This window comes from Danio aesculapii, chromosome 5, assembly GCF_903798145.1.
Source record: "Danio aesculapii chromosome 5, fDanAes4.1, whole genome shotgun sequence".
Classification (NCBI taxonomy): Eukaryota; Metazoa; Chordata; class Actinopteri; order Cypriniformes; family Danionidae; genus Danio; species Danio aesculapii.
The window spans coordinates 8693089-8716878 of record NC_079439.1 but is presented as its reverse complement, the minus strand read 5'-3'; the positions used below and the strand labels follow the sequence as shown (position 1 = coordinate 8716878).

The following is a 23790-nucleotide window of genomic DNA, read 5'->3' as shown; positions in this document are numbered from 1 at the left end:
TCTATCAATAACTGTTATTAAAAGTTTTTATCCAGTTCATTGTACTCTCTGTACAATATATTAATTTCGGTTTAGATTACTGGTTATTTTAAGTTTGGTCTTAAATTTGATAATATTATTGGATTTTAATGAACTAATCTAGTCATCACTGATTTTTTGTAATTTTTACATTTTATTGTAGTCTGTTACGATTTTACAGCGGCCATCTGAAATAATAAAAGCCTTCTCACTATAAAGAAACATGTCAACTTCACCTGTTTGTCCGAGAAAATAAGAGGTTCTGGGCGCCTTCTTTAATGTTTCTGCTTTCTATTTTTTCCCCACACAGCAGTCCACCATCCGCCAGGCACAAACTGTACTGTGTAGCTACCTGGTAATAACTAAATAATTTAAATCATAAAGCGTATTAGTTCAGTCTTATCTTGAGGCTGGAAAGTGTCGCTCTCTGTTTCATCTCAGTCTGTCCACACCCTATAGGAAATTTGAAAAGTGGGTACTTCTGATACCACATTATAACCGTTGTTGAGTCATTTGAATTTTACCTTGTGGGCGCCACTTCCTATTACAAAGGTTTATTTTGCGCTTGGAGTGATAACGTTTTTGTGTTTAGGTCATCAAAATTGATAGTGGTTGTACGCCTCTTTAATTCAAAGGGATTATGTGAATTTGTAATGTTGATTTCATTTTAAAAATGTATACGCCTAAAAGGATGTGCTTAGTTAGGTTTTAGGGGCTATTGTAGATTTTCTTTATCTACAATAGATGGTGCCTGTCCACATGCTTTAGTGGAGAAAAAAAAACTTTATATTCAAATGTACATTATAATAATGATAATAAAAAAGACAGATAATGTTATAATCATCAAAAGCCTGAGGAAATAACACATATTTTGCATACTTGCAAGTTTTGTCTAAAACATGGTCTGAGAAAAGCCACACAGGATACCCCAGCAAAGCAAAACTCAACTCTGATCTTGCAGCAACACGCAACATCCTATCAACTACAAAGCAATCTCTCTGAGCCTCAAAATCTTTGAACTAAGAGCTTTTTAAACTACTTTAACTCTTTTAAACTTACAATCTTCAGTTTTAAAGCTTGTTAATCTATTTGTTTATCAATAACTGATATTAAAAGTTTTTATCCAGTTCATTGTACTTTCTGTCTATTGGTCTTGATTTTGCTCTCTTGCTTACTGATTATTTTCAATCAATAATCCCACAAATTTGATCTCTGTTTACCTTTCACTTTGCTCTTAAATTTGATATTATTGAACTTATCTAGTCATCACTCATTTTTTGTAATTTCTACATTTTATGAATTGGTGTATTCACTATTTTTAATCATGTTGGGCAAAATATACTTTATAGTCATGAGATGTTAGTTTAGAAGGTCTAACATCATATGCAATGACATATAGAAAACGTTTAGGTAAAGTGTCAAAATATTAATCCGTAAAATTAATGGTAAAAAATGGCAGCTGTTGTTCCCAGTATTTCACAGTTGAAAATGCGGTACAAACCGTAAAAGTAATTTCTCATTTTTACAGTAAACTACCATATTTCATTAATTTATAGAGGTAATATGTCTGTATTGTGAATTACTAACATCTACACATTTGTTACACAGATAGACCCGATAACACACGGCTATTTACAGGTGGTGATGAGAAAGTTACATAATGTGAACCAATGCTCATCACAAACAACTTTTCCCATTAAGAAGAATGTATCTGTGTATTGAAGGTGCTCAGTGTCATTCACACAGCACCAATATGTAACACGCTTAAACACCAGTATGGTAACACGCATACAATTGAAATAAACATTGTTTATCAACATTGGATATACAGTTGAAGTCAGAATTATTAGCCCCCCTGAATTATTAGTCCTCCTGTTTATTTTTCCCCCAATTTCTGTTTAACGGAGAGCAAATTTTTTCAACACATTTCTAAACATAATAGTTTTAATAACTCATTTCTAATAACTGATTTATTTTCTCTTTACCATGATGACAGTAAATAATATTTGACTAGATATTTTTCAAGACACTTCTATACAGCTTAAAGTGACATTTAAAGGCTTAACTAGGTTAACTAGGCAGGTTAGGGTAATTAGGCAATTTATTGTATAACGATTTGTTCTGTAGACAGTCGAAAAAATTTTGCTTAAAGGGGCTAATAATATTGACCTTAAAATGGCTTTTAAAAAATTAAAAACTGCTTTTATTCTAGCCAAAACAAAACAAATAAGACTTTCTCCAGAAGAAAAAATATTATCAGACATACTGTGAAAATTTCTTTGCTCTGTTAAACATCAATTGGAAAATATTTAAACAAGAAAAAACATTCAAAGGGGGGCTAATAATTCTGACTTTAACTGTAACATAAATCTCTAATGTACATAACTAATGAGGAAACAACTAAAAAGATCCATATCAATGTCAACAAAAAGCATAAAAAGTGCCATGCAGGGAATTCTGGTTATTCGCCGTATATATTAAGGAAACATGCTGTCAACCAGGTCACGGATTTTTTCTGAAGCATTTTACAGTTGTTTTTACAGTTGAAATCACGGCCATTTCTACACTTGTATGTTGTAAAGCATTATTAAAGTGGTGGTCCAGAATGTAATTTTAAAGCTTGGTTGTGTTTATTAGATGCAAAGCAATGTGTGCTCATGTTTCACTTAAAGGAAATCATGTTTTTTTTTAATAAATCTTACTTTGATTATAGACAGCTACTCAGCTAACATGGAAACGACTGATATATTTCCTAGTTCTGAAAGTTCTGAAAGGCCCGCCCTCAAGTGACTCTGATTGGTCATGTGTCATAATGTGCTGTGATTCGTGGATCAGCTCCACGTCACGCCTGTACAAGCACGCGCTTTTTGTGTAAACAGTCAGTCAACCTAATGCCCGCTCTCTAAAATATCATCTGACAAGTGTCTGTAACGAGTGAAAATGGGGTGCGGCTCCTTTAAGAGAGATCGACTTTGTGTGTGTGCGTGTATGTGTGTGTGTCAAGGCTCTGTAGAAGCGTGTAAAGAGAAGCGCATGTGCGCGGGACCGATGTTTATTATTTTTTTCTCTGATGCTCGGATTAAGTTATTTTCTGTAATATACCGTGACACTGCTGACAGGAGAATAAAGCACAAGATGTGGGATGCGATTTCTGCTGCTACACAAGTTAGACGAGCTCTCCTGTATTTCTCAACGCGTTACACGACGTCTTTCACATATATTCAGAATATGCATGTGTAAGTAATATGAATCGTTCACATATCTTTAGCGAGTTCATTATGAGATGTAGAACGAGGGAAAGCTGCCTATAGAGAAACAATGCAGTCGCACATGCATCGAGAGACGCTGCACGCGCTGGTGAAGTGTGTGTGTGTTTACAGCGGTTTGACTGATAAATATGAATGTGTAGCTAAATCATTAGCGGTGCCAGCATTTCCTGTTGTTTTCATCTTTGCTACAACATACCATTAACGCTAGACACTGTACATATCATGATCAATTTTAACAAATAAAAACACTTACAGGTTGTGAGTCCACAGCTTCTGCTTGTTGGAGCTGCTCCTTCTTTAAGGAGATTTTAACCGAATCCAGCACTGAACTGGGAGAGATTCTGGAAGCTGTGTTTTGTCAAATCATGCTTGCAATGTATTTTATAATTCTCTGAAACATAATTAATATTGAACTGTAAGCACTTCTGTCTTTGTGTCGCGTCATTTGGTAGCCCAAATGCAGAAACAGAGAAGCTCTTTGGAAATAGCAGCGTTTGGACGCCATTTTAGCTCTCTCTCAGCTATAACATTACAGCGCCTCCGGCCACACCCCTTAGCTGCGCAGTGTGTGTGTGCGCGGTAAAAGTATGTTTGTGATCTCGGCCCGGAAGTATTTTTTTGTAGTCCTCAAATTCGTTCATTGTAGGCTTTGCTAAGCTAATTCTGTAAAAACCAAGGTCTCCCTTTGCGTTGAACTTTGAGTATTTTACATTCAGAGATGCTATAATGGCACTCCATTATCCAAGCTTGAAATATGATCCTTTTAATTTGTTCTTCAAAGCAGGAACAATATTTTTATCTTTATAAAACGATACAATATGAAACGACAATCAAAAACTGTATCACTCCGTCTCTTTCTCTCTTTACAACAAGGATATGATGTCATCCGTCATCAATAACCAAAGGCATAATTAAAGCATGCAGTAACATTTAAACATTCTTTTGATTGTAGACAGTATAAATGCAATAAACAAATGATAACTATACATAATATTCTACAATTTGCATAATAAATATGGCTCTAAAAGATGCTGTTTATGTTCACACAGCTACATTACACAACTAAAGTTTAAAACTTGATATCGTAGTGGACCACCCCTTTAATATTCTGAAACAGGAAATGCTCTCAAAATTTTCAGATATTTTGCTATAGAAAATGTCTTCAAAATATTAGCTATTACAGTAAAAGTTTAAGCAAAATTGTATTATTATTATTCTTTAATTGACGTCGCTTGTGATTTGTTTGTCATTTTAAACAACCTCAGTGAATAAAATATAATTCTAAGGAAACACTTGACTGAACCTTCAAGTTAATGTAGTCTGTTAAGATTTCACAGCGGCAATCTGAAATAAAGAAACATGTCAACTTTACCTGTTTGTCCGAGAAACTGAGTTTCTGGGCGCCTTCTTTAATGTTTCTGCTTTCTATTTTTTCCCCTACACAGCAGTCTACCAGCCACCAGGCACAAACTGTACTCCGTAGCTACCTGGTAATAACTAAATAACTAGATATTAAAGTTTGAGGACAAACTTTATGGTGGCTTGAAAAGCCGAGTCTGAATTAGCATGTTACTAGCATGAATTAGCAAGTAACCAGCATGATTCTAACATAAATTAGCATGTAACTAGCATGATTATAGCATGAATTAGCATGTTACTAGCATGAATTAGCATGATTCTAGCATGAATTAGCATGTTGCTAGCATGTTTCTAGCATGAGTTAGCATGTTACTAGCATGTTTCTAGCATGAATTAGCATGTTACTAGCATGATTCTAGCTTGAATTAACATGTTACTAGCATGTTTCTAGCATGTTTCTAGCATGATTTAGCATGTTATTAGCATGATTCTAGCATGAATTAGCATGTTTCTAGCATGAATTAGCATGTTATTAGCATGATTCTAGCATGAATTAGCATGTTACTAGCATGATTCTAGCATGAATTAGCATGTTACTAGCATGTTTCTAGCATGAATTAGCATGTTACTAGCATGATTCTAGCATGAATTAGCATGTTATTAGCATGATTCTAACATAAATTAGCATGTAACTAGCATGATTCTACCATGAATTAGCATGATCCTAGCACGAATTAGCATTTTACTAGCATGATTCTAGCATGAATTAGCATGTAACTAGCATGATTCTAGCATGAATTAGCATGTTATTAGCATGTTTCTAGCATGAATTAGCATGTTATTAGCATAATTCTAGCATGAATTAGCATGTTACTAGCATGATTCTAGCATGAATTAGCATGTTACTAGCATGTTTCTAGCATGAATTGGCATGTTACTATCATGATTCTAGCATGAATTAGCATGTTTCTAGCATGAATTAGCATGATAGTAGCATGATTCTAGCATGAATTAGCATGTTACTAGCATGATTCTAGCATGAATTAGCATGTTACTAGCATGATTCTAGCATGAATTAGCATTTTACTTGCATGATTCTAGCATGGATTAGCATGTTACTAGCATGTTTCTAGCATGAATTAGCATGTTACTAGCATGTTTCTAGCATGAATTAGCATGTTACTAGCATGATTCTAGCATGAATTAGCATGTTACTAGCATGATTCTAGCATGAATTAGCATGTTACTAGCAGGATTCTAGCATGAATTAGCATGTTATTAGCATGATTCTAGCATGAATTAGCATGTTACTAGCATGATTCTAGCATGGATTAGCATGTTACTAGCATGATTCTAGCATGAATTAGCATGTTACTAGCATGATTCTAGCATGAATTAGCATGTTACTAGCATGTTTCTAGCATTAATTAGCATGTTACTAGCATGTTTCCAGCATGAATTAGCATGTTATTAGCATGATTCTAGCATGAATTAGCATGTTTCTAGCATGAATTAGCATGTTATTAGCATGATTCTAGCATGAATTAGCATGTTACTAGCATGATTCTAGCATGAATTAGCATGTTACTAGCATGTTTCTAGCATGAATTAGCATGTTACTAGCATGATTCTAGCGTGAATTAGCATGTTACTAGCATGATTCTAGCATGAATTAGCATGTTATTAGCATGATTCTAGCATGAATTAGCATGTTACTAGCATGATTCTAGCATGAATTAGCATGTTACTAGCATGATTCTAGCATGTTACTAGCATGTTTCTAGCATGAATTAGCATGTTGTTAGCATGATTCTAGCATGAATTAGCATGTTTCTAGCATGAATTAGCATGTTACTAGCATGTTTCTAGCATTAATTAGCATGTTACTAGCATGTTTCCAGCATGAATTAGCATGTTATTAGCATGATTCTAGCATGAATTAGCATGTTTCTAGCATGAATTAGCATGTTATTAGCATGATTCTAGCATGAATTAGCATGTTACTAGCATGATTCTAGCATGAATTAGCATGTTACTAGCATGTTTCTAGCATGAATTAGCATGTTACTAGCATGATTCTAGCGTGAATTAGCATGTTACTAGCATGATTCTAGCATGAATTAGCATGTTATTAGCATGATTCTAGCATGAATTAGCATGTTACTAGCATGATTCTAGCATGAATTAGCATGTTACTAGCATGATTCTAGCATGTTACTAGCATGTTTCTAGCATGATTTAGCATGTTACTAGCACGTTTCCAGCATGAATTAGCATGTTGTTAGCATGATTCTAGCATGAATTAGCATGTTTCTAGCATGAATTAGCATGTAACTAGCATGATTCTAGCATTAATTAGCATGTAACTAGCATGTTACTAGCATGATTCTAGCATGAATCAGCTTGTTTTTAGCATGAATTAGCATGTTGTTAGCATGATTCTAGCATGAATTAGCATGTTACTAGCATGACTAGCATGTCACTATCGTGTTGCTAGCACCTTTCTAGCAAGATTAGCATGTCAGTAGGAAGTTTAAACTGTTAGCGTGTGTTAGACTAGCTAGTCACAGTCTCTGGGACAGTTGCTAGGGTGCTGAAATTGGTTGCTAGGGAGTGGCTAGTAAGTTTAAAGGTAATCAGTGATTGGCTGCTGGCTAGACTGAGTTGAATGAGGCCAGACTCTAGTCTGTAGGACAGTCTGATGCAGAGTTATGAGCTCACAAAGGTTGATCCAATGTTAAGTAAATGGGAGTCTTTTACAATGGAAGTCTATGGGACAGTTGCTAGGGTGCTGTAAGTGGTTGCTAGGGAGTGGCTAGTAAGTTAATAGTCATCAGTTATTGGCTGCTGGCTAGACTGAGTTAAATGAGTCCAGTTAGAAGTCTGTAGGACAGTCTGATGCAGAGTTATGAGCTCACAAAGTTTGACCCAATGTTAAGTCAATGGGACTTTTGGGATTTTTCTGGGTCGTTTTTCGGAAAACCCAAGGTCGGATCAGTTAGAAAAGATATAGCAACCCGAGTCAGACCAGTTTGAAGGTTTGACGAAAGTTTGAAGTATGTAGCTTGAAAGGCCTAGGAGGAGATACACTTAGAAATTAGTCTCAGAAGAATAAGAAGAAGAAGAAGAAGAAGAAGAAGAAGAAGAAGAAGAAGAAGAAGAAGTTTAAGATAGATAACAGTATGCTGGCTTTTCAAGCCACCATAATTAAAAAAACATAAAGCGTATTAGTTCAGTCTTATCTTGAGGAGGCTGGAAAGTGTCGCTCTCTTTGTTTCATCTCACTCAATCTCTCCACACCCTATAGGAAATTTAAAAAGCAGGCCTCTGACGTTTTAACTGTTGCTGAGTCATTTGAATTTTACCACTTCCTATAGAGTAATAAAGTTTTTGTGTTTACTCAAGAATGATAGTGGTTTCATGCCTCTTTAATACAAGGGATTATGTGAATTTTTAATAGTGTTGACTTTATTTTAGAAATGTATGAGCCCAAAAGGATGTGCTGAGGACCATGTGTGTATTTGCATGCATTGCCAAGTACTCTGGTGACTTTTTGGTGATGTTTTTAGTAGGCCTATACAAGCCTGCTGTTAAATATATTACTGAATTTATGCAACATGTTCATATACATTCTTTGGTTTGTTCTCAAAGTTAAATATATTAATATATACTGCATAAATAGGCCTACAAAAAATCTAATTAGCCCAGAAATTCCTGTTGTACAAGGAATACAATAACACAAACTCCTTATGCTTTCTTTCATTCACGTTTATGTTAGAAATTGTACAAAGAAATTATTCAGTCTGAACAGCAAGGTGAAAAATCATAGGTCAAGGTATATGGACACTGAAATGAGGTCAATCAAAGCTGAATTTGTAATATAATTTGTTATATGCTTAACTGTATCTGGATCCAGTTGCCCTGTGTCTCACCTGATTGCCCATTGACAGCACCACTGCCCAAAGTACTTTCAGTATGTGATTCATAGACGATGATTATGAAAATGTGTAAATCATAAAAACAGCATTAAACATTAATATAAAAAAAACTGAATAGAATAAAACATGTAAAATAATTATATGAGTGATCTTGTTGTGTAAGAGAATATACAAACACAAGCATGTATGGAAAAACTGAACTATAACTGTATACTTGGACTTTGCCAAATGAGATCTCATTGTTCTGCTTTGATTATGAAACAGACCCACAATCACATCAAAACCAGAAATTTCAAGGAAAACTTATGAACACTTTATTTAAAAAAAAACAAAAGTGTAAAGCTAGGGCTGGGTGATTAATAGAAACTGGTTACCATGCACATTTTGTCAGTAAAGCCAGTTCAAGTAAACCTCTTGCAGCATTTACTACACAGTCAAGCCGCCTTTCCACTGCACACGACCATCAGACACAACCATCGAAATATACCCCTTTGAGGCAGTTGAACAGAATTTTCAGCTTTGTCGAGCACCATGAGAGAGAAGCTGATTCTTGCAGTGTCCGAAATAAAGGAGTGCAAAAGCAAGAGCCTTTATTCTCTGTCTGTTCACCATGGTTGAATGAATAAAAATAAATACTAGAAACTCATAGACCGCAAAAAATTTCAGGGAATGTGGAGACAACATTAATTTTTTTTTATTTTTATTGCTCATTTATGAATATAAAGGTTTTTTTTTTTATGTAGACCTTTTCTGATTCAAAAAATAAAGAAAAAAACTACTATTTCTCATCTCTCGCACACAGACCTGCTTGGACAACATTACATCACATTCAGTCGGCCGGAGCCATTTAATATTTTAACGGCTCTGCAGCTCAAATTGGATCCGAATTTTCTGCATGCGGCGATGATCGGAACTCTACGCAGTTCCCGGACTACTCTCCATTAGAAATGAATGACTTCCGGTTTGACGCTTGAAATCAACATCCCATAATACAATTCACAATCACTATATAGGACCAGATGGCTGCCGCCTTTCTCAAACTATATCCACATCCCCTGTTGCGATGTTACAGTATGTCTGTGTTTATGTGTTGGTCCACCCCCCCAACCCCCCCCCCCCCCCCCCCCCCGGATCTACACTGCCCTACTTCAACGGCAGTCTGAGAGGGCCTTTTTTCCGCCTCCTTCCCCGAATGCATTTACACTGCAGATCTTGATGGTCAATTCCGATTTTGTGACTGTATCCAATTTTTTTTGCTGACCTGCTTACATAATCTTTTAAAAGTGACTCGTATCTGATCGTCTGCATTTACACAGCACACGGCAAAGACGCAATGACCCGGAAAAAAAACGAGCGGGCGCTGATTAACAGCTGATAATTAAAGAGTGCTCTTTTCTCTATTCCTGTATGCAATCTGTTCACAGCTTTTGACAAGGTGTTTTACTATAGTTTATGACAGAAAGGTTCTCATTTGTCCATCTTCTTTTGATATATAGGCTTTTTTAAACCTTTAGGCAACTTAATGTAATGTCCATGGCATGATTTATGCACGTGATGTATGGACTAGTTTTATATTAGTTTCGTGGTGGACATTGAGCTCTCTCTCTCTCGTTAACATGCTTAATACCTGTGCTATATGACAATATAAAAGCTGTTTAAATCCTCATGTATGAGATTTAAGGTTTGGGACTCGGCTGAAGTCTGTTCTGAAATGAAAGTGTCAGACTTGACGTCATTCGCTATGGTTTTTAAGGATGCACGACTCACATTGACAGGTGAAAACCCGATCTACCTGCTTACACTGCAGACACGTATGAACAAGGCCTGAATCTGATTTGAGTAAATTGGAATCCATGTGATTTGTTCCTGCTTACACGAACATGGGCCACATCCGATCTGTGCCACATGGGAAAACAAAATCGGAATTGAGGTACTTGAACAGTGCAGTGTAAATGCAGCATATATGCTACCGCATCTGACCTGTCTTCCCCTGAAATGTGTAATGTTTGTGTTTGGTCAGGGGGCTAGATACATTTCGCTAGATGTAAAAGTGTATGTGACAAATAAAGGCTTTCATCATCATATATGGAAACTGTTAATTAACTGATTTTTTTTTTCTACTTGCAGTCTAGTAAATTCTGCATGGGAAAATACCACATATAATGAAGTTATTACTTCAAACTTACTTCATAACTTCAGTCAAGTTTTTGAGAAAAACCCTTCTGTAAGATTATTCCATACTCAGACTTTTCCCCCATAGTGAAACTGAATCAATAAAAGCTTCTGTTTATAATGCGATGTTTTTAATCATATGTACTATTATTGTACTTTGCATTGTTTAATGTTTTCTCTCTCTCTTGTAATACCCCTAATATAGTACCCAAGCTGATGGACCAAATCTGTTGTGAGACTTCACAATAATGCTCATTTGCTAAAACTATACAATAATTAAACACTGTAGAGGTATTTGTAAATTCTTAGTTAACTCAACTATAATAATTAGCATCATTATTATTATAATATACCTGAACATTTGTATTGGATTGTGAGATCCTCCTGGCTCCACTGCTGTTGTCAGTCGGCATTTCCTGAAATAAAATAATAATAATAATAATAAAATCAACAGACAACAGACTAACACTTCAGTTCAGTATAAATGATATAAATATGGCAACATTGAAATGTTGTCACCACTAAGAATTTGCGAAAGCTATGGCTCCCCGTTTTGTCCATTTTCTTCTTTTTGTCCATTTTCTTCATTTTTTTTGTTCAGTGTTTCTGTGAAGGACAAATCACAAATTATTTCATGAAAAACCTGAAACAATCCATACTTCTTACATCCCATGATGCTTTACATGAATTATGGGAGTAAAAAGTGCCAATAAAATAAAATAGAGGTACATTTAAAGACAAAAATAACTTACAGTAAGATGACATTATATTGCCCTTATTCCTTAGGTGTTAAGAAAGTTTAATAAAATGTAAAAAATCTTTTGCTCATTAATATTAAGTATTAACTAATGGACTTTGTAATAAAGTGCTACTGAAAATGCATACAATTTAATTGTTACAAAAGTAACTCGTTATTTCGGTATATTAAAAACTGATAGATCATTACAAATGCTGTTAATATTACTTTCACAAACAATGTGTGAATAATACTTTCATGAACAAATGCAAGCATATTTCAAATCATATTTTTTTCTCTAAAAGGACTAGTCATTTTATAAACCATTATGAAATATACTAATCCACGCACTGATCCTTGTTATTGCATATGAACACCTATTACAACAAGAGATAAACAGTTCACACAATATGCCAGTGGTACATATTATAAGTGTACAACAGCCAGAAGAATAAATATAAATTAAAATTAAGACAAAAATATTATGATGGTACTGTTTACTTGTCAATTTTGTATTCACAAATAATATTAAAGATCCCTAAAGCTTTTTTTCTTCTTCAGTCCTGATCAAAATTACTGAATTGCTGAGAAAATTACAGGATTTTAACTCTTTAATTGACAAATTCATTAATGATGTCACTAATTTAGTGAAAAAGACACACAAAATGAAGTATTTTCCATATAAAAACTAATTGTGGACTGGATTTTTTTTTAACCTTTCATCGGAGTCTTGGACATGTGAAACAATATTGCCTTTGATGCATTGTTTTTCAGTGATCTTCATTTTTTCTCCATAATTTATTGTTATTTTTAAATATAACTCTGATAATGAACAGTTACATTCTTGTAAACAATCCCAGCTTTTGTACTTACTCTTTTTACCTTGTGAAATTAACTCATTTGTGAAAGTGACAACAATTATAGCACTATTGGAATGTATTGCTTCCTAAATTACCAACAATTATACGTGTTAACAAATATCTGTAAATTAACAGTGATGAAAAACAATCTGAGCTAGCAATTTACTCTACTGAGTCAAAGTCCCTTTAAGGCAAGTCCTTTAACTCGGCGGCCATCTTTGAAACGCCTCTCAGGCAGAATGCTCGGGCAGAATATTGAAGCACCGCTGAGCGCGGATGACTCGACTGATCTTCACAGCTGCTTCACGCTCCAGTCTCCGTGTATCTGTGTTTGCACTTAGTTTACCGCTCGTCACTGCAACCACAGATACACGGAGACTGGAGCGTGAAGATCAGTCAAGTCATCAAGCAGATCGCTCATCCCTGTTTGTGCTCAGTAAACAGCAGAGGGTGAACTGATGACCTTGTCAGCTAATCACAAGCATTTCTGTCAAGCACGTGAACACAATAGCAAATCAGCACGGTTTTAAGAAAGCCATCAACAGTGCCTTAAATTTTAGAAAATTAGAAATTAGAAATGTTAGAAAGTGACAGTTTTTCTTATATTTCATTATCATGACAAGTCTAATATAGTGAAAGAATCAGTTAATTAACTTGAGTTTGATAAATGGCATCTAAACCGTGTGTTTGGGAAAGAAAACGTTAGCTAATTAGTGCCATTTCCCTTAACTTAGCTGAAAATGAGCTCTGACATCCCTTTTTATTTTCATTATTCATTCAGAATGGACCTTCGGGTCACTCGGAAGGTGGTAAAATAATAAATTTGTGTCACTTGTCTTCGCTGATAAGATATAAGATATATATTTTTTGATAAGATATATATATAACTCCCAACGATACTTCCGGGTTTCTTCCCACCACAGCCTCGATTTCGCTTTTAAAATGGCCATGAAATTCTGTCACTCTCTGTTGGTAGCAATTTAAAATGAGTTCTAACAGATAAACATTACAACAAACAAACAAAAAATGAATAAATACATAAATAAAAGTATACGAATAGATTATAGGCAATTATAAAAATCAACCATTACTCTAAACCATTCAAATTATGCATTTATGCAAACAAACAAGCTCTACACTTTTACGTTTTATTTCTATACTTTTTTTATTTCATTTATTAAAATGTCAATCCAGCTATTTTAATTCAACTCCCATATGTTTGGTTGGATGCAAAAAATAAATAAATAAATAAAAAAAACTGCAAGACCGGTCTTCAGGGCTGCAGTGGACATTTTAAAAGTGGGGGGGGACAGCTGTATGAAATCCAAAGATTTACATTCTTAATCACCTGTTTCTAAATGGTCAGTCTCTAAAAGTGCGGGGGACGTATCCCCCCGTCCCCCCCGGTTGCTACGCCCCTGCCGGTCCTTGAGGTAGACACATGTTGAACGTATGTCTGTGCATTTTATGAGTTCAACAGAGTCTATCCCTCTTTCTTTTAAAATGTTTGTTGCTGTTATCCCTTTTTGACCTGAGCAAACTATGTTATTCTGTGTCCATTGCCTTTTTTGTGGCAGCTGGAACTGGTGCCTCTTTAAATACACTTTTTATTCCATTTTTATCCTTTAAAAAAGCAGGTTAGGGTTATTGTTAGTGTGATTGGTAAACATAATGTGTTTTCTGCAGTGTTAGAGTAAATTTAATGAGTAAATTATTATAAACATTTGAAATAAAATAAGATATAAATGCAAAATTGAAATTAGATAATACATGGCAGCCAATAATGTATAGGTCTATATTATAAACGTATAATAATTACAATATTTTAAGTTAATAATGACTCCTACTAGTATGTGTGTGTATTATTTGGCAAATTGACTTGGTTAAACAAATTAAAACAAACATTCTTTATAAAAATACTTTTTTCTTTAAGAAAATAAATTGTTTGTGGAATACGTGTGTTTTAAAGAGCCCATATTATGGGTTTTTGAAAATGCCCTTCCATGTAGTGTGTAACATAGCTCTAAGTGAAGTGAAATATCCAGCTAAGGCTTAAATCTGTAAGTGTACAGTGTTTAAAACTATTGATTCATCTATAAAAGAGTCGACTCATAGTGCTTCAAACGAGTCGTCTTGATAACGAGTCATTAGGTGTTTCGCGATGACGCAGCTACGAAACACAAGTAGTAGGGCGCGCAAACCCGGGAGATTTGAAACCTGCGGCCCCGCCCACTAACAGAAAAAAAAGTCACACACACAGAGACACACACAGACACTGGTCGAATGAAGTCACGCTGTACAGATGGATATTATGGACAGTCTAATCAAAGATGAAACATCAGCAATATAGCCCAGCCTTGAGCAGTTCTGAGTGCTTATGAAAACTATATGCTTTCAAAGAAGACTTCTTCAGTTTGTTAAAGGAAGGATCAGTAAAGACTGATGGATCAGTGCATCATGAATCAGTTTCTACCCCCATTTCACCAGTGTAAGTACGTGCGATTAAAATTATTGCTTCGTTTACTCTATCTTGCAAATTATGTATTCAGTTGTGTTTTGTTACTTGTAACTGCGTGTACTGTATCAGGTTAACTCTTTATATTCTCATATCGCGTGTAAAGCCACGTTGAAAACGCGACGCGTGCCGCTTTGATTACGGATCGTCAGCTGTTTACACACATGCAACGGACAAGTTTCAAAATATTTCAGCTCAATATTATTGTCTCCTCGTGTGTGTAACGCACGGGTATTCGCGGATATAACTGAGCGCCGCTCCTCTATGGACGCGCCGGCCCTGTGTGTGTGTGTGTGTGTGTGTCTCCTCGTGTGTGTAACGCACGGGTATTCGCGGATATAACTGACCGCCGCGCCCTCTCTATTCAGCCGCTTCTCTATGGACGCGCCGGCCCTCTGTGTGTGTGTGTCTGTGTCTCCTCGTGTGTGTAACGCACGGGTATTCGCGTATATAACTGAGCGCCGCGCCCTCTCTATTCAGCCGCTTCTCTATGGACGCGCAGGCCCTGTGTGTGTGTGTGTGTGTGTGTGTGTGTGTGTGTGTGTGTGTGTGTGTGTGTGTGTGTGTGTGTGTGTGTGTGAAAAGAGCAAGAAGACTGTGACCTCCTCGCCAGTTCTTGGACTTTTTGCTCAATAAAATAGTTAGTCGTCAGTATTTTCTAGTCCATCGTCTGTTTACATTCACCCACTGGCAGCCAAAATCCACTATGAAGCGTGTATGCACTGTGACTACTTTTATATTGTAGATTAGCAGCTGGGCATTTCACTCTGCCTCGTGCTGAAGCCTGTCAGTGTTGTCGACCAATCGCAGCAGGCTGTCATCGGTCCAATCAGCGCAGATTAGCTTCGTGCTGAGGAGGGGTTTGGGAACAAATGAATCGCTGAACGATTCATATGGGAGTCGCTGGGATAATTAGGTAAAAATAAATGCAGATTATAAGACCATCAAAGTGTTTTTTGACCTTGCATGCATATTAGACTGTTGTTGGAGACCCCTACAACCTAAATATGACCCTATTTCATGTATAATATGGGCTCTTTAATAAATCTTCACAGGTTCATACAGATAGTCTTTCACACTTGAAAAGACGCTCGTTTTCGCCACCTACTGGCGTAACAATGTAGTTTACATTATAAACTCCGGTAAAATGAATCATTCAGAGAAAAGATTCGATTCATTGAGATGACTCGCTTCACGTCGCCGATTCGAATGCACGTCAGTCAACTGTCACCAACCGTCTTCTGAAGGTAAAGTACTTTTCTTAAGTTATTTTATCGTTAAAGTGCTATAATTACTGATCTATTTTAACGTTAAATCAGTAAATTGCTTTGTAAAACCAAAAACAAATGCTTTTTTTTCCTTTTAAAGCCGAGATCACCTTAACAATACTAGTATATTGCTAACGTAATATACCCAGGCCTACTACCGCCGGCGCCTATATCAAAACTTAATTTAAAAAATGGCTATATTAATTATATTTTTATCATTTACTGCTTATAATTGATGCTAATGTAGTTTTTTGTTACCTCAGAAATCATTTTGATCGCCGGTCGGACAGCAAACTACCTGTTTGCAGGTTGACATAAGGTAAAACTGTTGTCATGGATACAGTCAGCTGAAGCCACCAGATAAATGAATGATATATATTTGTGTGTATATATGTTTGTGTGTGTGTGGGTTTGTCTGTCTGTCTGTCTATATATCTATCTATTTATTTTAGAAAATGGGCAAAACATGGGTCCTAGTGGAATGAATGGAGCGACCTGACATTGTTCCTAAAAAGAACCTACTGAAAAATAACTTTGAACCTGGAGATGTTGTGGATGTTGCCGATGAGGATGAAAGTTCACCAGCCACAGTTTTAGACCATTTCTAAGGTATTTGTAAAGGTTTTTATGTGTTGTAAAGAAATCTGTGTTTTTGAAACTAATGAAGACAGCAGAAGTCAATGATTTATTGTAATTATTTAGCCTGACATGTTTACTGTTACAAAATATATTAAATCTTTCCTAAACTAAAATATATTGTGTTTAAGTTGTTGTTTTTTTACTCAGATATTTAAAAATAACTTATTTTAGAGCAGTAATCACAATATCGTGATATTTTTATCCAAAGTTATCATACCACCGAAACTTATACCGGCCCATGCCTAATCATGATTGAAGATATGTATTTTCAACTTTATTTATTTCTCTTTAGAGAACAAAGAAACTCTCAGGAGGAGGATGTTCAGGAGAGGGGAATTTGCAGACACAGTACAGAAGAAATTTCCAGATGTACCAATAAAAATGATCAGAGCAGCACTCAGGGAAAAAGTAAATGATGAGCACAAGTTACGAGTAAGGTAATAATTTGTTTACACACACACACACACACACACACACACACACACACACACACACTTGTATGGACCATTTTCACATTTGCGTGCTCTTAGCAGCAGTACAACAAACATTTTTTTTACAATTCTATTTACTGAAATAATAAAAGAAAAACTCCAGGATGGTGTAATCAATACTTTCAGAAAAGGAAAATAGTGTGAGAGTGGTAACGGCAGCCAGAAGAGAGAATAATGTCAGATTTACTGTCCTGTCCCCATAGACACTTCATTAGATACTCCTCGCATAAGCGATCATTCGTTTTTTGTAATTTGACATAAAGATTGTGTTATATATAAATACATATAAATGTACATAAGTTTAAAAAATTCTAAATATTAAAAACTTTAAGGTATTTAGGATGCTGTTGACCGTTAAACACATTACAGTCTTGTGAAAAGAGTCTATTGGTTGTTCATGGGGATTCTTCATAGCTGTAATAGTTTTTATACTGTACAGACTGTATTCTGCCCTACACCAACTATACCACTTACAGGAAACTTTTTTTACTTTTTTTTTTTAGGAAAATGGAGTAAATGCAGCCTGCTGTGAATTGGATTCTGCTTTGGCCTGCTTTTTTTTTTCTTTCAATTTTTTTTAATTTTAATAAATAATTTGTGAAAATACATTGTTTCATTGTGAAATTTTTCTAACTTCATATCTATCCTGCACAATAATCCTGCTGGAACTGTATATTTTAATAGACCTGTAGGTATTCCTACAGGAAAATGAGCTGAAAATCCTGTAGGAAATCTGCATAATATTCCTGCAGGATTCCTGCGGGGTTTTTTTGTAAGGGGAATCAGGTAAACTTAAACAAAATGTATATAAGCATATAGTTGGACAATTTTATGGGAGTACACAAATGTATACTGATGGATCTAAAGACCCAGATAAGGGTGTGACCGGAATAGGAGTGTATGTTCCTGATTTGGAGGTATTTATAAAAAAAAGAACAACATCAGAACTGTCAATATATTCTGTTGAAATGGTTGCTATCATTATGGGACTTATGTGGGTAGAAGAAGTGACACCAGACAGAGTTGTGATTTGCTCAGACTCTGCTTCAGTATTAAAGTCATTAGCCAGTCATCAGTCATCTAGAGAAGATTTAATGACTGAAGTATTTACATTAATATGGAGAATCCAAAGGAAAGGAATTCTAGTTGGGTTTTGTTGGATTCCAGCACATATAGGGATGGTGGGAAATGAAATAAGTGATGAATTAGCTAAAAATGCGACTAAAAGAAAAGAAATAAATATTAATGTTCCATTAAGTAAAGGAGAAATTAAAAGTATTATTAAGAAAAATGTGACAATACATTGGCAAGGAGTATGCAATACAGATTTGAAGGGAAGAGATCTATATAAAATCAAAAAGAATGTAGACAATAAAATGGTTATTCATGGAAAGAATAGGAAGGAAGAGGGGGGATAATTACCAGACTGAGACTGGGGCATACTGGACTGAATGATTCATTGTTTTTAATTAGTGTACATGAGAATGGATTATGTGAATCTTGTGATGTTAAAGAAACAATCGAGCATGTAATATATGAATGTTTAAAATATAGAGAAGAAAGAAAGGAACTAATTGAATATCTTAAGGAGAAAGGAAAGGAAGATAAAGATATAGGATACCTATTGGGGTATGAGTTTAATTATGATCGTATAGGATATAGGACTCTAATAAATTTTTTATACAATACAGGATTAGATAAAAGGATATAATAAAATAATATATAACTAATAATAATATAGCTAAAATATAACTCATGTAAGTAAATAAAATAAGTGCTCTGTTACAAGTCTAGAGATTAAGGAGTTCAGTGTGCAGGGGGGAGGAGCTGAACACGCAACGTCAACCGGCGCCTGGACTCTGAGGTCTGTGGGATGCGCTACTTGCACGCAGACTCGTGACGTAGTTCCGCCTTGAAGTAATAGGGCCCGCTTATGGCCCGTTTCCACTGAGTGGTACGGTACGGTTCGGTTTGGTACGCTTTTATGGCCGTTTCCACTGTCAAAAAGCGTACCGAACTGAACCGTACCGTACCACTTTTTCGGCACCCTTTCAAAAGGGTACCAAACACGAGAAAGGGTACCAAAAGGCGGAGCCACACGCGCAGCTGAACGCTATTGGTTTACAGAGATACGTCATTCGCTTACGCAACAAGCCAGAATGAAAACAAAAAACCCGCCATGTTTGAAAAACACAGCGAGAGATTTTAGCGGAATTATAAATACATATAATAACGAGCCATGGTCGATCTGGGCTCAAACAAACCTTGTCGTCATCTTGATGGACAGCCACAAATCCAAGAAGAAGAGCAGATTTACCCTGTGGCCCGTAGTTTTTTACGAGCCAGTCTGAGGCGCGAGCGGTTTCGCTTTCTTGCTAGCGCTCGCCGTGGGTCTTAACATTATATCTGAAATAACAAACATCTTGAGCTGATGATAATAACCTGCGCTTGATTATTGACGTGCTTTTGAAACCCGATCCTGTCAGACACTGACAAACGCGAGAGTGAAGCGTGAAGAAACAAAGGAGAAGCCGGAAAAAAAGGAGCACATTATTATTCAGCAAACATGAACAAAATACCATGTATAACTAACTTATTATCTTCACATTTTGGAATAATATGAACTGGGAATGACGGAATTACTCTCTATCAGAGGCTACATGTGCTGCTGAAGATTACAGACACAGATGAGAGGTTTGCACTGACTGTACACTATATTTTTTGTTGTTTTTGAACCTAAATAAGCACTAAATGTCTGCTGTGTGTAGTTCTTCTGTAGTTGGTAACATATCGGAGACTGTAGGGGCTGTATGTGTTTATATATGTTGATTTATTTAGTTATTTAATATAATTACAGACGTTACAGTAGGCTGTTTTGTCATTGATCTGCAGTTATAATCAACTCATGTTCATAGAAAAGTTAGTAATAAACATTTCTACACAAGTATTTATGTGTATGAAGCATCTGTTTTGTGAGAAGTGCTTCTCATATGATATGTAATTGACCCGTACAGCTTTATTGTAGACATTTTCTCCAGCGAGAATGACGTCGACTGAAACTTTCTGTCATACACCACGCCCACCAAAAGGGTACACTTGGTAGTGGAAACGCAAGCCTGATAAAGGTGACCCGTACCAAACCGAACCGTAACAGTCAGTGGAAACGAGCCAAAAGATATTATGTAGTGTGCAATTTAACACAATTGCCTCTAGGAGGCGTCACTGAAAATAAAACAAACACACACAAGAAATGCACGTACTGTACGCCAGACCTGAAGTTGGCGTGGACCAATGCACATTCTCACGTTCACTTCGTTTATTAAATCCAAACGTGAGCGTGAAATCTGGCATACACAAAGTTTTTGTACCTACGCAGCGTTGATACATGAGGCCCCAGGTCGTTGAGAGCTGAGGGTAGTTTTTGTGCCAGTGTTTTATTCTGCAATTCAAACCGTGAACAAAAGTGGTTGAGTCCGTCTGGGAGGGATGCATCATCATCACAAGCCTGGAGGTGTCGTGGTTTCCGGCTTTTCTCCTAATGAATCAAACTCGGTCTGGAGGTTATGAATATCTGAAGACTATACTTTATTTTAAACTATATTTATTACTTTTTTCAATTTGCATATCACAACAGATTACACAGTCACAGAATAATAATCATGAAGACACAGCAAACTTTTTACACCCTATTCTCCCTCCCATCAACACATTCCCTTAAAAAATAAATAAATAAATAACCGAGAACAAAAAACAAACAAAAAAAGGATATGTTTAAATTAGGTAAAGAGTGTTTCCCAAGTCTATGTTTAGACTATGATACCCCCCTACTGCCTCTTGTTCTTGTTATAGCAGACTGACAACATTTAAAGTACATTGTACTCCAGGAAGTTATTTAAAGGTCTCCAGATATCTTCAAACACCATTTGTTTCTTTTTGACAATGTATGTAATCTTTTCCATTGACATATGTGATGCCATTTCTTTACTCTACTTTCCAAAATATATATATATATATGTAAAATACACATGTCTATGAATCCTCTTTGCTTTGTACGAGAGGGCTGACAGGATATATACCCAGGATAAAAATTTTAGGATCCAATGGTAATTTCTTTGATCAAATTTGGTCAATCATTTTAATAACATCTTGCCAAAAGAGTTTCACTTTCACACAGGGTGGATTGGCAAACGCCAGAAGGGCCAGACTATTTTTTAAATGTGGGCCGGTCAGTTTTTTTTTTGATGTATCGTTTTTACATGCAGGCAGCTTTTATCTCTTCCAAGATGTGAGTATGAGGATGATGATAATAGTAGTAATATTCATAAATGTTAATTATTTGGCCCAATTGGCAACAGCCGGCTAAATTTCGAGATGGGCCGACCCAATCCGACCTAATCAGAGGTTACGTGGACGTAATCAAAATCTGGCAAGATTGTCAAACAAACAGAAAGTGCAACACAGAGATGGACTGTAAAAAAATTCAGAGAAAGCAAAAAAAAAAAGGGTAGCACTGTCGCCTCACAGCAAGAAGGTCGTTGGTTTGAGCCTCTGCTGGAACAGTTTGTGTTTCTGTGTGAAATTATGTGTGTGTATGGGTGTTTTCCAAAACATATGCTGGATAAGTTGGCCGTTTATTTCGCTGTGGTGACCCCAGATTATTAAAGGGACTAAGCCGAAAATAAAATGAATGTATGCATAAATTAGTTATAAATTAGTTGTTTTTGTTCCACTCACATACATTAAATGTTTAAATATTTATTACATGTGGTACTGCTTATATTATCTCACCATTTGTACACCAATATAAGTAGTGAATGTGCGTGTCCGTGAGTGGGGCTGTGTCGGTGTGGATACAGTGCCAGGGCTGAACTTTTGTCCCAGTCTGCCACTGCTATATATAGTGGTAAAGTGTATCTCTTACCTTATTACACTTTATACAGGTGTCTGAAATATTATAGGAGTTAAATATGTTCGCATTAACCATTTGTACTGTACGAGTTTCAGGCTACTGTTGATGGTTTGTGAGCTTATATGCCTCATTCCAATCCTCTAGAGATATTTAATCTTCTATATCTTCTTTGAATATACTTTATTGGAATATTTTCCAAAAAAGCAAAGACAGTCTGGAGCAAAGCCATCTCAGTCTCTCCCCCAGGACAAATCTAAAGTATCTGTGTTCTTCGAAATCTTTATACAGTTATTCTCCTCCCCACCTCTAGGTGTTCTCATTTTAACTTTGACCATTTTAGGATGTTTTCTCTTTAATGAGAAGTTCAGTATATCTTTAGGCGGTCCATGTTTTTCTGGGCCCTGTCCCCTGCAATGCAAACACCTGTTTTCACACCAAAGTTCTCTCTCCATAGATTCAATACCTTCTGAGTGTTTACATTCCAATGATGGTACATTTATTTGATAACAAGTCACTCACTCTCCTGAAAGCCTCCCACAGATATAACTTCATAAGTGTGTTTTACATATGCAATCAATGTTTTACATATGAACTCATTCTTCAGCAGCTCCAAACAAAAGTGACCCCACACAGGGCCGAAGTGGAACTCCTTTTCAGCCCTGGAGTTTCAAGCCTTAGAGCGGCCCACTTCAGTTCACGACGACTGACTATATCAAAATAAAGTAATTTTCAATTCAGTACTTCACAGTGAAGATTTAACTGAACAGTTAACACAATGCAATGTTTTACCGTATCAGAATCTATTTTCTGTAAGAGTTAGTGCTCATATCCAAATACAATACGAAGATGAATTAAGCTACATGTATAAAATAAAGATTAAATGTATTGACACTAGCATGTCTTTTTTCAAGGAAACAGCTGCTTTATAACTTCAAATACTTGTCATAAATATGAGAACATTTAAGGGTAGCTTTGCATTTGGCATTGAGGATATGTAGCATGTTAAAAACTGTGGGCTCTTTAAGAACTGCGTCTGTCAAAACTGACAGCAGTGCATTCTTTAGAAGACAGCGGAGTCGCAGTTTTCTTTACCGCATCCGTGATGATTGAAAATTGAGGTTATATTTTATTTATTTTAGTTTGATTATGTATCTCTGAGTGAAGATTAAAAGTCAACATCTGACAAGAAACAAACTTCATAGATTTTCTTTATTGGACATCATTAACCTGCAGGCTGCCTTCTGCTCATGCGAGAAAATAAATAAAAAGAGTGGAGATGCTATAAAATAATGAATAAAAAGACTGAGGCTATGGTCAAATAAATAAATGAATGAAAAAAGTGCGACTGCTCAGAGTGCAGGCAGCTAGGGACACCGGCTCTCGACCCTTGTGGCCAAAAAACGGGCTGGCCCACCAGAAATACTCCTGGTCCTCCCGATTAGCCAACCACCAGTTGTCACTTTTATTCTCAAAATAAACCACCAATTGTCCCTCCTTTTATTTAAAATTGACATGATATTGACATGTTTACTACACATTTTTATAGAATAAAACATTTTCAGAGGCTTGTAGTCAGTGGTGGACTGAATGGCTTGCCACAGGCTCTGTGTGTCTCT

The 23790-nt window shown here is 36.0% G+C and overlaps 1 protein-coding gene across 3 annotated transcripts in view; it reads right to left on the bottom strand.

Moving 5' to 3' along the window:
- LOC130228847 (serine protease FAM111A) overlaps positions 1-4782 on the bottom strand; it is a 40134-nt gene extending 35352 nt beyond the window's left edge. For 2 of the 3 annotated variants that reach the window (XM_056457320.1, XM_056457323.1), the window contains exon 1: positions 4660-4782. The gene's annotated coding sequence lies outside the window, so the exon portion shown is untranslated. Of the gene's footprint in view, positions 1-254; positions 465-4659 lie in introns of those variants that run through there. The other variant, XM_056457322.1, reaches the window with a different exon arrangement.
- Between the last annotated feature and the right edge of the window lie 19008 nt (positions 4783-23790).